This window comes from Anomalospiza imberbis, chromosome 1 (genome assembly GCF_031753505.1).
Source record: "Anomalospiza imberbis isolate Cuckoo-Finch-1a 21T00152 chromosome 1, ASM3175350v1, whole genome shotgun sequence".
NCBI classification, from domain to species: Eukaryota; Metazoa; Chordata; class Aves; order Passeriformes; family Viduidae; genus Anomalospiza; species Anomalospiza imberbis.
In genome coordinates, this window is record NC_089681.1 from 89,731,732 (window position 1) to 89,746,505 (window position 14,774).

The 14,774-nt window shown below is 40.6% G+C and overlaps 1 long non-coding RNA gene across 1 annotated transcript; it reads left to right on the forward strand.

Moving 5' to 3' along the window:
* The first annotated feature begins 748 nt into the window (after nt 1–748).
* On the forward strand, nt 749–11,772 carry LOC137479247 (uncharacterized). The gene is made up of 5 exons (XR_011002083.1): nt 749–863; nt 2,843–2,972; nt 8,717–8,897; nt 10,613–10,705; nt 11,128–11,772. It is a non-coding gene; the product is annotated as an uncharacterized lncRNA (long non-coding RNA).
* The last annotated feature ends 3,002 nt before the right edge of the window (nt 11,773–14,774 follow it).

Below are 14,774 nucleotides of genomic sequence, written 5' to 3' on the forward strand. Positions count from 1 at the left end.
ATGGAAATTTGTTTACAAAAGGGTGATTTCTTAATTGGACACTGGATGGTGTTTGGATGGATTGACCAATTAGATCAAAGCTGTATCGGACTGGCTGGAAGGGTTACTGAGTTTCTTAATAAGTATAGTATAATATAGTATAAGAGGATATAATAAAGCAATTGATCAGCCTGCTGCAATCATAGAGTCAATGCTAATTATTACCCAGCTGGGGGCCTGCAGCAACAAAACCCCACTGTGCTCACAGTGCTGCTTTGCTGGCAGGGATGGCCATAGTCAGGTCTTGCTCAAGTCCAGCAGGCTGCAGCTGGTGCGGTCCACAGGGAGGCCCAGGTGCATCCCACGGCCCCTGTCCATGGCTTGGTACCCCTGCATGCCCTGGCCCTGGAGCGGGAGGGGTGGATGGCTGACCCTGCTCCAGGGGAGCGCTCAGATGCTGTTTCAGAGGCACAAGCTGGGATGCTGTCAGCTTCAGAACTTGCCACATGCCCCTGCCCTGAAAGACTAAGTTCCCTTCCATGCAGAGCAGCACTGGGTTAGGCAGGGATGCCTCAAACATCAGGCCTTCACCTTTACCACATAGAAGTCCACGTTCTGGAAAATATCTGTACAAGGAAATTCTTTAGCAATCAATGTGAGTACCAGTCTTTGAAGAACTAGAGGTTCACGTAAGTCTACATGAATTTTATTTCCCCAGTCAAAAAAAAAAAAGCTATTTTACTTCAGGATTTTCCTTTGAGGTGCTTTCAATTAATTACACTGCCAGTATCTGCAGCCAAAATACCACCATGTGTCTCTTTGTAGGTGGTTCCTTTTTCAGCTGAGACTAAATGAGACTTCAGCCTTTGAATACACTTGGAACGGTAAGAAACAGTTGTAGCCAGCAGTGGTAGCTTCCTAAAGGCACTGAAAGGATTTAGGAAGACATTTCTTCATTTTGAATTTAGACCAGGTGGTGTTACCCGAATTAGCATTATTATTTAAGAGCACCATCCGTAGGAACTAATTTTTTGGCAGTCAGTTTCAAGCTCCAAATTAGAATATTCCTATATTCAATTTATGCAGGTAATTTTCCATAATTATTATCAGTGACAAAATCTAGCACATGCTTTTTCAATTTACATAAAGAGAAACTGAAAACCTAAACTTCTAATGCAGTTCAAGATTTCTGGTACTTCCTGGACTTCCTTTGACTTCTTACCGTTAACTTGTGCCAAAAAGTCCAGTACAATCTGTCCTGTGCTGCTGAAGAGTAATTATTCATTCATGGCAACCCATAAGGGGGTCAGACTTTATTAATTTTAATCTGTTTTACACAGATGTTAAAGCAAATTAAATTTCAAGTTTAATTAAAACACAGGTTTTAAATATAGATTAACAATATCTAAGGAACCAAAGAAGGTAGTACTGTTCTTATTGAACTTGCACCCATGGGACTTCAACACATGAAGAATCAGACCTTTTCATTTCTTCTTTAGCTTAATGACCCACACTCGGCAGTGTCTTATGTGTCTGATATATGAAGAACAGACATTTGTCATCCCCAAGTAGGTTGTTTACAAAATTTACAACTTCATAAAACCAGTAATTTAATCTTTGATTTAAGTGATGCTGCGGGTCCTTACAGTTGTTAAATTTCCACCACAATAAAACCTGAATATTCTTAAAATACTTGCTCTCCTTCATTTTTGGAAACAATGTTTAGGACAATCATGGTAGGAATAAACAAATTGAGCAGAAATTAGAGACAACTGTTGTCATTATGAGGAAATCAGGTGATGCTTGGGAATATTTATGCTGGGGAGAAAAGATGGGTTTTTAGAAACATTTGATTCTGTGAATTGAAAGAACCATACGTGGATAGAGTTTCTGCATTACTCATCTGGTTTGCCAATTCAAGATGTGTTAGTACCGTATTAAGTGACAGAGCTGAACAAAAGAAATTCTACAGCTGAACTGTAATAGCACAGGATTTCTGCTGAAAAATCAACTATCTGAAGGACACTCAAGTGAAATGTTTCTTTGATGTATTGTACTCCTAGGAGAATCTCTGTTTGCATCACGTTTTCTGAGCACAGTTAAGCCATTAGATTTCAAATTATATTTCAGTATATCTCAGAGACTGAAAGAAGTGGTGTAAGCACGCAGGTTAGTCAGGGTGGTCGAGACTGGCCACTAATGACAGGACATGTCCTAATGTCAGTATTTCCTAAGGAAATGCAGGTTGTGTAAAGAGACGGATCACATGGCCCTTTTTGTACGCATGACTGACACTGAAGATCTAAAATATGTTGTAGCAATAGCCTCATACTCCAAGTATTTATCCTGGGGGAATAGGTAGATTTATCCATTAAACTCTTGTTTACCAATAAAACCTTCAAACTACTCATCTAAGTAAATGTTTCTTGTAAACAGTGAATGGAAATTTTTTTTCAGCATGAATGAAATCACTGGAACTGTACAGTGCCTTGAACATGGAAAGAAAATTGGAGGCATTTAAAACAAGAATAAAAATATGTAGAACATTCGTAAGATCTTTTGCCAATTCACAAAGCACCTTTAAAGCAAATAAACAGGAGAAACCTCAGCTTAGGGGTAAAAAAAACCCTGAACAACAAAATATGCACCAACATTCTTGCCCTGCCATACAAAGCAAAAAATATCACTGTTACATTGTCCAAATACTTCACATTTGAAGTGAGGATGCTTTGTAGTTCTAGGAAGCCTTTTTTTCAATGCTGATTTTGAAGGATATGTAAGTTATTCCAATGGTAACTGGCAGAGCGCAGAGAAATTCCATCCAGAGCAATTGAGTGAAAACTGATATTTCCATCATTTACAGCTTTGTTCCATTCTAGCCCATGGCACAAGAGAACAAGAGAAAAGCCAGCAAGAGAGATTCAGCTGTCCCAGCTTTATGCTCTAGCATAAAGCAGGCTCTGACAGAGAAAGCTACTCACCTCTTTTGAAAGGTTAGTGCTTCTGGATACCTTTAACAGAGGTAACATGCATATCACCACACATGTCATCAGTTGTGTTGACAACATACCCGTGACCCTCTTCAAAATTTGAAGGCAGTAAACCTGTTTTGCAGAGGCAAGCCCTCAAGTGGGGCAGAAGCCTTTCTCTTGGCATCAGAAGTCACTGACTTCCAATCTTCACCTTCTCTGGAGGTTGCACTTACCTTCATACCAGGGGAGAACAGCATCTCCCCTGCTGTTGCAGATGGGATTCAGCTCTTCAAACTGTTCATTTCAGAGAAGATCCTCTCTACCTCGCTTTCCTCTTCTCTGTTCTCCTGTAACTCCTCCACTTGGCAGCCCAGCTCCTGCAGGACAGAGGGCCATCTCTCCTGGCCTCAGAAAGAGACTCCAAGCATTCCCTGCAGCTTAATACACTTGCAGGGCTGCATCCACCATTTGCAACTTACTCTCTGTCCTTCTACCTGGGCATGGATAGCTTGCCAAGGAAACCACTCTGTGCTCTGTCTCATGTCTGAGACTCTTGCAGCAGAAAAATTGACCTGAATCCCTCTTCTTTCTCCCCTTTTCTATAAAGTGCTCTAGCTATTAGCTGTGCTCTGGGAGCTGCACTCCTATATTTTTTAGCTGAGCACCAGCTAAAACGGCTGCTTGGCCCTCTCCAGCTGGGGGCAGCTAACAAAGGCAGCTGATCATGCTCACTGAAGCTGCTAGAGCAGCTTCTTTACCTTGTCCTTGCCTGGTAGCAGCAAGTACCTTAAATTTCTTTAGAAGTTCTCAAGCATTCCCTGATGATCTTGGATCTTGTCACAGGAAAGTTAAAAAGCTTCCAAAGCTGAGCCCAGAGACTGCTGCACAAAAAGCTGCATCTTTAACTGTGATCTTGTAATATCCATTTCTTAATATTCTGAATTTAGCCTCTTTTTAAACCATGAATGGACCAGAGGGTCAGTAAAATGGCATGATATATAAAAGATGAAAAGTTATTAGGAGCCATTTCTCACAACAGGTCCAGCTCCATCTGTAGCTGCCTCTCACTGCAGACAGGTCTGGCTGTTGCAGAAGATGCTGAAATACTTTCCCTTCTTCCATTTCAAGTTTAAAATTCAGCTTCAGAGGCTGAAGATGGAAGGTCAAACCTTGATTCACTACCATGATTAATGGCACCAGTGGCTGGTTGTGTAAGATGTGCCTCTGTTCGGTTTTTAATCCTACTAAATTCTTGACTTCCACACTGTTTTATGTCAATGAATTCAAGTGTCTGTTTCCACAGAAGAACACAACATTTCCTAGGACTTATTGCTTTACAACCATTATTCTACAAAAATCTCTTCTCTGCTACTGCAGGTGAGAAATCTGGGTGTTATATTGACCTTTCTGCTTCATTTAATATAGGCCTTAAAATGAAATAGACATTCCATCCTGCAGCCTCCAACACAGCCCTGCTTCTGTGGATCACTATTATGAGTCTCATTAAAAGGCAATGCAGACCCTTAGTTATCTCAATAAAGTAGCTCACTTTTTCTGCTTTTCCTATTCAACAAGTATGAAAGGAGATACTTCTTATTTTACCAATACTGGGCAGAAGAAAATATGGTTTATAGCGCCAAAGTCAAACCAGCTGTAAAAATTAATAGATACTTCTGCTCAAGTCCACTACTCTGTTCCACTCCAGCTGGAATGAAACGCATAGAACTTAAAACACAATTGAGTGAAGGCTTTCACACCTTCATTGCTTGATGTTGTTTCATGATTCATTATGTGGCTATTTCAGTAAATCTGACTACCATCAGGAGAGAGCACAAAATTATTATTCAAACAGGAAATTTCAGGTCCAACAATTGGTTTCCTGTCTGACACAATTCACATGACGCAGGGTTGGGGATTTTTTGTGTTTTGCATCTTTTCCAGCAGAATATCAATATCAAAAAATCAATCACTGTCTGATAATGAATACTAAAACCCCTGAAATGCTAAAAGATAATACCTTTTGAATAGATAACAGGTTTCTAGAGGCAGAGGGCAAGGAGACTCAAAGGTCCAAAAAATTGTGAAGTTTGACACACTCTGTCAATACTTCTGGCACTTAATAAACCTACATTGTTTGTCAATTCCTATCTTAGGATTCTCTCCTTATTTGCCTGCAACTAGCAAATACATCACATTTTACTTTGTCTAACACCTTCGCATCAAGGCACTGTTTAGTGACTGAAGCGGCGCTGTGGAAAGAAGCATCAGAAGATGTTAGGAGATTACATATCACACCAATTTAATGCATTACAGAACAAATCAATTGTGATGGATAGAACTTCAAATAATAATCTGATTGCAGGGGGACAAACCCAGGAAACATCCAGGGATTTCCACCATGTGGAAACCCAGCTGATTAGATCTGAAATTAATCTCAACTAGATAATCACTTTTGTATTCTGGATTTGCTCTCACAAAGACCACTGACAAAAATGTATGTTCCCCCAGGGGACATAAATTGGTAGCTCCTCGTGCTACCACCAGAGTCAGGGAGGGAGATCCCCTCTTCTTTGGTCAGCATCAATTTTGCCATTCATTTCCAAAGGGCTTGCATGTATCAGGACCAAATTGAGCTTTATAGCTTTTCCTTTCTCAAGAGCACATTTCTGTTATGCTCCATAGATTTTGGCCATTTCAAAGAGTCATGATGAGCCCTTTTCAGAGAGACAATCTAAGTCTTCTATCCTTCATCTCCCTCTGTTTAAGTCTATGAGTAGTCCCACTGACTCCTCTGGGATTACATGGATTGTGAAAGTCAAGCAATATATCAAAGAATATGATATTCAGCAGCATTGCTGCCTAGGGAGTGAGAAACAAAAGGCTGCAGAAAATATATTCCATAATGAGACTCTATTAAAAAAACCCACAAATGTTATTAAAGTTTGGTTAGTTTGTTGCTGGTGGGAAAGTACTCTGAGTCTAGCAGTGTTTATTTTCCCTATAATTTTTAATTTTTGGATACATGTTATTATGCATGCATACAATGATGTTATCTACTCTAATATCTTTCAGATATTTTACTCTGAATGTCATAAGCACATAAAATCAGTTAATTCCTTCCACGTTATGAATGCAGAATACTGATTGTGGAGCTATCAATAATATGCATTCAGAGAATACACTGCACTGACTCTGAAGGATCCACAACTGAATACTGAATAATCCACAAAATATGCCAAAATGCAAATAAGGTGACTGACATGATATTGGAATGTTGAAGTACTGGAAAAAAACAAAGGAGATATTAGTAATTTGTTCCTCTTGTGGAAAAATTGCTTGTGAGACTCTGATTTAACTAATTTCGATTTCTATTAAAACCCTTTTCATTACTCTGACCCACTGCATATGACAGCTGCATTTCAAAATTAACACTAATTTGCAAGTGCAGCTGGCCTCCCTTGACAGTGAGACAGAGCACAAAACATTGTTAAGACAGAAACTGAGTGTGGAGTTACACACATTCTTAATTTTATACTACATATGTTTCAGAATAATTTATTATAAATATACCCTAGTGACATCAGTGCCAATTTTGCGCCGCAGTTCCCTGCTTCTGACTTCTTATAAGTCAGATCTCTGCAGATCAGTTTGGGCCAGGTGTACCTTGCATTACTATTTTATCTCAGGCAGCTGCTCCCTCCCTCTTCATTCCTTCTGGGTTGCAAACACGGCCGCACAGAGATGTAGAGTTGGAGCTTAGGGAACTGAAAGACTGGTTTTCGCTTGCTGGAGGCAGTGACAGCTTTTGGAGGGAAAGTTTCTTGCAGACTCTTGCAGTGGCAAGCACCAGCACACCCTGCCCATTTGGCAATAATTAGCATGGCACAGCAGGTCAGGCCCAGACTCGGCTGGGTACATGCTTGCTAAGCATGTGTTTATCCAGAGATCTTGCTTGAAGATTTAATTTGACAAACTAGGGCCTTAAAAATATTGTTGGAGTTCTTTGAGGTTTGCTTGTGCTGCATGTTAATAAAGTAGCAATAGCTTAGACAGCAATTTAGATTTTGAGATTTCTAATACAAATAAATAATAAAATATAATCATACAATCATTAAGGCTGGAAAAGACTCCTAGGAGTCTGTTAACCCTGCGCCACCCTGCTCACCAACAAAGTAAGTTCCCAAGTGCCACATCCACATGCGTTCTGAAACCTTCCAGGGATGGTGATTCCATCACTTCTCTGGGCAGCCTATTCCAATGCCTGACCATCCTTTCTGGGAAGAATTTTTTCCTCATATCTAATCTACACCTCCCCTGGCACAACTTCAGGCCACTTCTTCTGGTCCTGTCACTTGCTACCTGGGAGAAGAGACTGACCCCTACTTAACTACAAAACATTCTTTACACTAGTTATAGAGAGATATAAGGTCCCCACTGAGCCTGAGAAAGATAGCTAGCTAGCTAGCTAGCTAGATAATATATGTACATATAACTTCTAAATTCTAAAATTTTTAAGGTCTACTGTATATCAAATTTAGATTTGGAAAGATGCAATATATTACTTTTCACCCTGAAAGCTTTCTAAAGGACTTGTTATTAACAAGTGATCTAAAACGCACATGCAAGAAGAAAGTAAGGGAGATTAGTGCAAAAAATAGTCAGGATTCAGGTACCAGCATTGAAGGAATCTTGCTGGTCAGACACTTGCTTAGAGGTGTCTACATTAGGTTTTACGTGGCCATTTCCAGAGCTGAGGGATTGGTAACGTGTCATGGCTAGGTGATATTTAGGCAGATTTCTAACCTTCTCTGTCCTTCTCTCCTCCAACCTGTGACTGTCAGTCCTAGTTTGAGCTCATCTACGTTTCTAATGCGTCTTCTTGGGCACTGCTAACAGCCTGCAGCAGTGACTTCTCTCATCCTGTATTTTTTGCCTTTCTCTATAAGCTTTTACTACAAGCAAAATCTCTTCCTGCCCCTTTAGCTCTCGTGTCACACACGTGCCAAACTGGGCGTAGGTAGTACTGGAGTCAAATGAAGGAGCACCTTCTATGCTTAAAGAGCTGAAGTTCACTGCAGGACGTCCAAGCCTTCACAGCATCCCGTGGGCTGGTACACATCGTGACCTGTTCCCATCCCTGCGCTCTCTGGCTGTGTCTGTCTGTGAGCAACACCCGGCAGTGTGACACCACACTCAGGGCCTGAGCCAACTCACTTCAGAGCTGATCTGAGCACCCACCATGGTACCGTGTCTTGACAGGGGCACAGACCTTTTCAAGAAATGAGGAGAATACAGACAGGCAGCTCTGCAGCAGTACTGCTGCTGGGCTCACAAGCTACTTGGTGTTCAAAATATGCTTGATTAAAACCTGCCTCAGACATCACAGACTTCTGTGGGTATTAATTTTAAATAAAAATGGAATTAATGGGAAATTTCATCTCTTGGTAAAATCAGATAGTCCTTCACATTAAACTCTCACTCATGCAGAAAGCGATAATCTCTCTACTGTTTGTTTAATAAAATATGTTATTTGTCTAGTAAAAGAGAACATTATGATTTCTCTATCAGTGGTTTGCTAAACATCTCATTTATTTTGGTTTGCAAAGTGAAGGTTTAGGATGAGGGTGCTGATATTTTTGAATACCTGCCCATCCCCAGGGAAGCTGGAAAAGGTTAAAAATTTATTGCAGGTACTCCAAGTGCAATAATGTCTTACAGACAGAGCTGGCATTTCTCCTTTCCCCTCTCCTGCTAAATCTTCACAGATGAGAACAGCTATTTACTTTACATTGTGCAAGCAGAGCTCCTCAAAGAGAAATAAAATCCTTCTAGCTTGGAACATACTGCTTGGAGCAGACTTGGATTCCTGTTACACAATGTCTGATTATTCCCATCTTAGAAATATCTGGGGCAAAGAATATGTATCTTCCAGGACATCAGCTCCAGGTGACTGGAAAAAGAACTGACAACCTGGACATGTCTGCAGATGCACACAAGGCATTTATTTATCTGGGCACAGGCTGAGCTAGAGTAACTGCAAAAAAAGCACTTTTTTCTAAGTTAGGAGAAAACGGTGGAGAGTGTTCAACAAGACGGAGGTTCAATTAATAGGAATATAAGGAATAACTCAGTATAAAGACAGGAGTTTTATTGTGATGGTGAAGATAACTGAGGAGCAGTGTCATATCTCCCTAGTATATCTGATGCTTTTTTTAGTAGAGCACTTACTGAAAATAATCAAGTTGACTCCAGGATTAGACAAATGTGTCTTATGAGTGCATGACGCCCCTCAGGTCTAACTTGAGAAATACTAGATTAAAATGGTACATGTTGCTACCAACATAGCTTTATCAAGATGCCACCAAATCTCATGCACTGCGGTATCTGCATTGAAAAATATGGGGAACTTCCATTTAGCTCCAAATTAGGCCCTCAGAGATGTGTGTTCTCAGTTCTTGTGAAAATTAATGGAAAGAGTATGTTAAATCTGGCTTAAGAGCATAGCCCCTTATGAACTCTGCTTCTGAAGCACTTCTTGTTGCTTTGATTTACAGCAGTAAGTGCTACAGTGGCATCTGAAGGTCTCACCTGCACTTAGCAACCTTTTGAGCTAGGTACCATTCACATTTGTGACTGCAGCCAGTCTCTGTGGAGTCCTAGTTCAATTTGTTGCCCTCTCTGGGCAGCAGGGAGGGAGCCAGAAAGTCGAAAGATACCCTGTGATATTCTCTGCTTTCATATAAACAATACTTTTTTAAGACATTAATGGGTTTGAGAGAAATTGAAGATGAATTTACATTATAACTATAGACTTCTAAGCAAATTTCTTTTGAAGGGACTTGGCTGGCTAGACTCCAGCAGCATCCTTTTGCAAGAAGTCTGGGTTGAAATGCAAAGTAAGACTAATGTTGCACAACCTATAAAGCCAGCAAATAATATAATAGGAGCTGAAGATGTGCATCAGCCAGAGTCACTTGCTGTGCGCCCAGGTCCCAGGAGTGGTTCTGTCTCCATGCAGCTGCTCCTTCCTCTGGGCAGATAATGAAAGCCAGTGACTTGCTGGCAGTACACAGCCATTGGAACTTTGCACAAAAAAAAGTCTGAGTTGTTATCAAATACAGAGCTGATCTCGTTGTTAGCCTTTTATGCATTAAGCACACATCCTATTTTATGTGACTGCTTTAAGGGGAGCACAGTCACCCTCAGCCACACAACCAAAGCATTCAATAAAAGCTTCACTTTTGCCCTGAATACCAGAGTGCAGAAAGCAGCTGCATAAGGAAGGCAGAGCGAAAGAACGTGGATGGTGTTTGCATGAACCCTGTAACCCACAAGCCTCAGAGAGGAACATGAATGGGAGTGGTGGGCTGGCTGGGACGGCCCAGGACTGTCTGGTTGTGGCTGTAGCCTGGAGTTACCCTCCTGACTAATCACCACTTTGCTTGCACAGGACTTGTTTGTGAAATGTCTCTGCACATAAAGCAGAGCTCTCTCACCTACATTTCTCCCTCCAAAGAACAATACTCCTTGCACTAAAAGTTGTGTAACTGAACATTGGAGCACAAAAAAAAAAGTGCTCTCAAACTGTACGAAATTCAGGAAGTTTTTTTTTTTTTCTTTCCAGTACTCCATTTTCCTATGAAAAGGCTCTCTCTTTACAGGTATGTTTCTTTGATACCACCAAACATTCTTCTTTGTCTCTCACTGATCACCATGTCCCAAAATTTTCACCATTTGTACTAACAGACATGATGGTGAGGTTGGGAACTGACTTGTAGTCTGCCTTTAATTTCAATTGCTTTTTAAACCACGAGCAGCTAAAGCAATAGAAAACCCTTGATAAAAGACAGCTCTGCTCTATTTAAGAGATTATTGTGCTTCGGTTTAAACTGCTTCCTTAATCAAATTGACATAAGCTTGCTTGATATCTATTTAAGTTTCCATATTATTTTTTCTCTTGTTTAATTAAATCCATTTTGAATTATGCTTTGAGGCAAACCTGCACAACTCTGTATGTACACAAGCTCTCAGATGGTGTTACCAACAGCCCATTTGGAAATGGTACAGCTCATTAGCTTTGCTGGCTCCCAGACAGTTCAGGAGAGTTTGAATTTCCTGCCAACTCAATGGTATTATTTAGTTTGTATTTAAAAGCTCATGTTTCCTTTTGACCCAGGATGGTCAGCAAGCACAAGCACTGAAGGGCCTGGTCTTTCATCAGCGTCTGCAAGAGCAGAAGAGCCCTGAGACTCTGGATGAGTACAGTGCATTGCCTTTTGCTTCCTTTTACTGCTGTTTTATGAAACAGAAGGAAGAGACAATGTGAGCTTTTGTACAAAAGTGAGATGACCTTTCCAAGTTACATGTGGGATCTGCTGCTGTTTCTATAGAGACCAAACACATTAACCTGAGTCAAGTGGGAATGCCTGAGGCTCATTGAAAGGGATAACGTTTCTCAGAGAAAGCTGGAAGATTTAAGTAAAAGGCTTGATTAATGTGTTTTACTTTTTAAACAAAGGGAAACTGCATTTAAACTTCCTCAATTGGATGTCTGGGCAAAGACAAACAATTTGTGTCTGATTTCAGCTACCAATTTCCAACTTGCAACAGTCTTACCAAAAAACTGTCCTACTTTAGGGTCCCAAATGCTTCTTTGGCTGAATAAGACTGTACAAGAACTAGGTTTAGAGTGGTGAAATATGCTTCTTGTTCAGTCACAGAGACTGCAAAAATACTCTGAGATGCTGCTTAGTTTGTCCATCCTACATCCACAAACCCATAAGCTGAAATAAAATCTCCCCTCAAGGCAGGTCCTAACTCATTCTTTTCAGACCTAAACCAATTTTGTTTCAATACTGAGAACCAGTGTACAGAATAAAATATTTTGCAAAATGTGTAAGAAAGATTAAAAAAAAGAAGAGATCAGTTGCACACCTTTTCTGGGAGCTAACGAGAAAAGACGATGATAAATTTCTATACTAACTAATAAAATAAAATATTTTCACTGATTTTAGGTGCTAGGCCTATTTAATTTGCAGGTGGGTGGACATGAATCATGTCACAAGTACTGCTTGTTGTCATCTGTCTAGATATATTCTGTCTGATCACTGGAGAAAATTCAGCTTCTGCCTATGTGCCTAGGCAGTTCAGTTTTTTGGTGGAGGAACAAAAAGTAAAGTGAGGATTCTCTCCAAATTCCCATTTCTACCTAGTCCAACAGGTATGTTTGGTAAAACAAGACTTATTCTGTGGAAAACCATCCCCAAGCCCTCGCCCTTCCTGTGGTTTCCTTACAGTGTGTTTGAGAATCTGAATACAAGGGGGGTTTTAGTGATTTTTATTCTTTGCATCTCTTGGGCATGCACTCCTATGGCCACACCTGGCTTTGGGTAGTGGAGTACGCCTGCTTGGCTATAGAAGTTAAGAAAATATTAAAAGTTAAAACAAATGTTAATATTATCTCATTAAAAGAAAAACAAAACTCTACATAGTTGCAAAATGGTAGAGTTTAAAGTTTGATTTAAAGGCTAATCAGGCAAATATTGCATAGGAGAGAACCACATAACTTACAAATAGGAAAATTTCTAATTATCACCCATGGAAAAGAAATGCTATGATTAGTTTGAACTGTGTCGAACCTTTCACTACTTAAGAAAAGAATTATTCAAAAAGGCAGTGCACAAACAGCTCTTCATCTTGGTTGGCTTTTAGATCAAACAAGTTGGATCAAAGTTTGTTTTTACAAAGTCCCCTTTAGATGCAAGAGTTCCAAAAGTGCTTCATAAAAGGGCCCTTTGAGAAATACATCTCTTAAGTAATAAGTTAGGTATGCAGAGTTAAGCAGAATAAACAGCAATGCTGGGTATCAGCAATAAAATAATTGGTTTTGTCATCTCAAATAAAAAATTAAGTATTTCTAACTGACTTTCATTTTCCATTCTGCTCCTCTATCACATAACACACACAAAATGCTGCTGTAAGGGCCTGAACACTCTATTGATCTTAATAGTTCTGGTTGCACTGCTCACTGCTGGTGTTCGTGTTCCCAGAACGCTCAGTGGTCAATTTTAGGGTGTCCTTTGAATGGTCATCTAATTGTATAACCCAAGGGTGAAGGTCATGTCCAAAAAGAACTCACTGGAAGTGTCTTCCTCTTTTCTGGCTTGCTGCTGCTGGGAAACAGGGCACTGCCTGTACCTGCTGCTCTGGTTGTGAGGAGAGCACTGACAGGACCAGAAAAGCTTCCTAAACTGGAGTTGTTCTGGCCCAGTGCTCCATGGGTACGTGTTATTTGTTTGATAAGGGTTAAGCTTTTTATTAAAGACATTCATGTGGGTGCTTTGTGTACCTGCACAATACGATACCTCCAGATAAATAAAAGAGCATTAGTTTTGAACACAATCCTGGTTTATCCAGTGCAATAGCACATGCATATGAATAGACTGGAAATATTGACACAGAGTAACGGAAAAGGTTAAGTCAATGTTTGTGCAGTGCTGCAATCCAGAAGTCATTTTGAGTGCAGCAAATTCTGAGACTCCCGAGCAGGAAGTAAACAAACAGGTCAAAGCAATTAACAGATAGGTTAGCTCAGTGCATGCACAAACAGGCTCAGCAAAGCACTCTGTTCCAGTCTGCAGCCCAGCCTGAACACTTTGGCAACATCTTACTGCCTGTGGCTCTGCACTTGTGTGTTTTCCTCCTTGCAGCGGGCATTAAGTTCATGCTTACTTAGGGAAGTGTGACAGCCTGCAAGGGCACTGAGGCCGTCCTTGGGAACAAGGAATAGAGGGAGGTACATTGGTGGGGGTTGTGTTTTATCAAAATAGGGAGCTGCTCCTGTTCATATTGGCAATGAATGCATTGACTTCTGTAGGAGCAGGACTGGGAGCTGAAGGAGTCATCAATCTTGTTATACAGTATTGAGCAGAAGTGTAATAGGTGCTCAATCTGGTCTGTATATTTTTCATTTGCAATAGCTGTGTATCGGGGATAACACACATTCATAGGAATTGATCTGATGGCCAGGATCTGTAACTAAGGACAAGTTGTGCAGCCCAGGAAGGTGGGATCATGGAGGCAGGACAGTAGCAGGTCTTTGAGTTTCCTGGCTAGCAGCAAGGAGAGATAGTAGCTGGGCCAACCCCCTACCTGTCTTACTGCTGCAAATTACAGCATCAGCATCACCTCACGCTGGGCAGCAGTGAAGCAGTTAATGTGACTTTTGAGGAAGAGATATGAGCTCCTTGCCAGCCCAGGTAAGTAAGTCAATATTACAAAACAAACTCCATAAAGAACTTTGTGTTCTCTGGCAGAGGACCTTCATTAAAGCAGCAAGCGAAGCAGTACACTTTATTTCCCAGGGGTCAGCCACTTACACCTTAAACTTTCAAAAAATGAAATTTATTCCCTGTTCTCCAAAAGATATTTTACATAGTAGTGCCCTTTTGGGATTAAAAAATCAAACTCTCTGACATTTTCCTGAAATTTCTGTGATGAGAAGGGATCACATTGTTAGAGCTGAAGGACACTAGACTGCCTCATAGTGCAAGAGCTCTCTTTTTGAATATCTGAGATGCTGTTGCCTGAGGTGGGGTACCTGCTGGAAGAAATCAACACTTCAGTAAACTCTTGAAGTACAGATGGTTTCCAGAGAGAAACAGAACTAAAGTCTCAGACTGGAGCTTCTGAAAAGTCTGCATTCAGCTGACAGTGGTTTTCAGGTGAGGCTTATTTTGTCTGAAGTCTCTATCACGTTTATGTGAATTTGCAGCCACAAATGTGAGAACTTCAACAAGCACGTGGCAACTGGAAGAAGGCTTC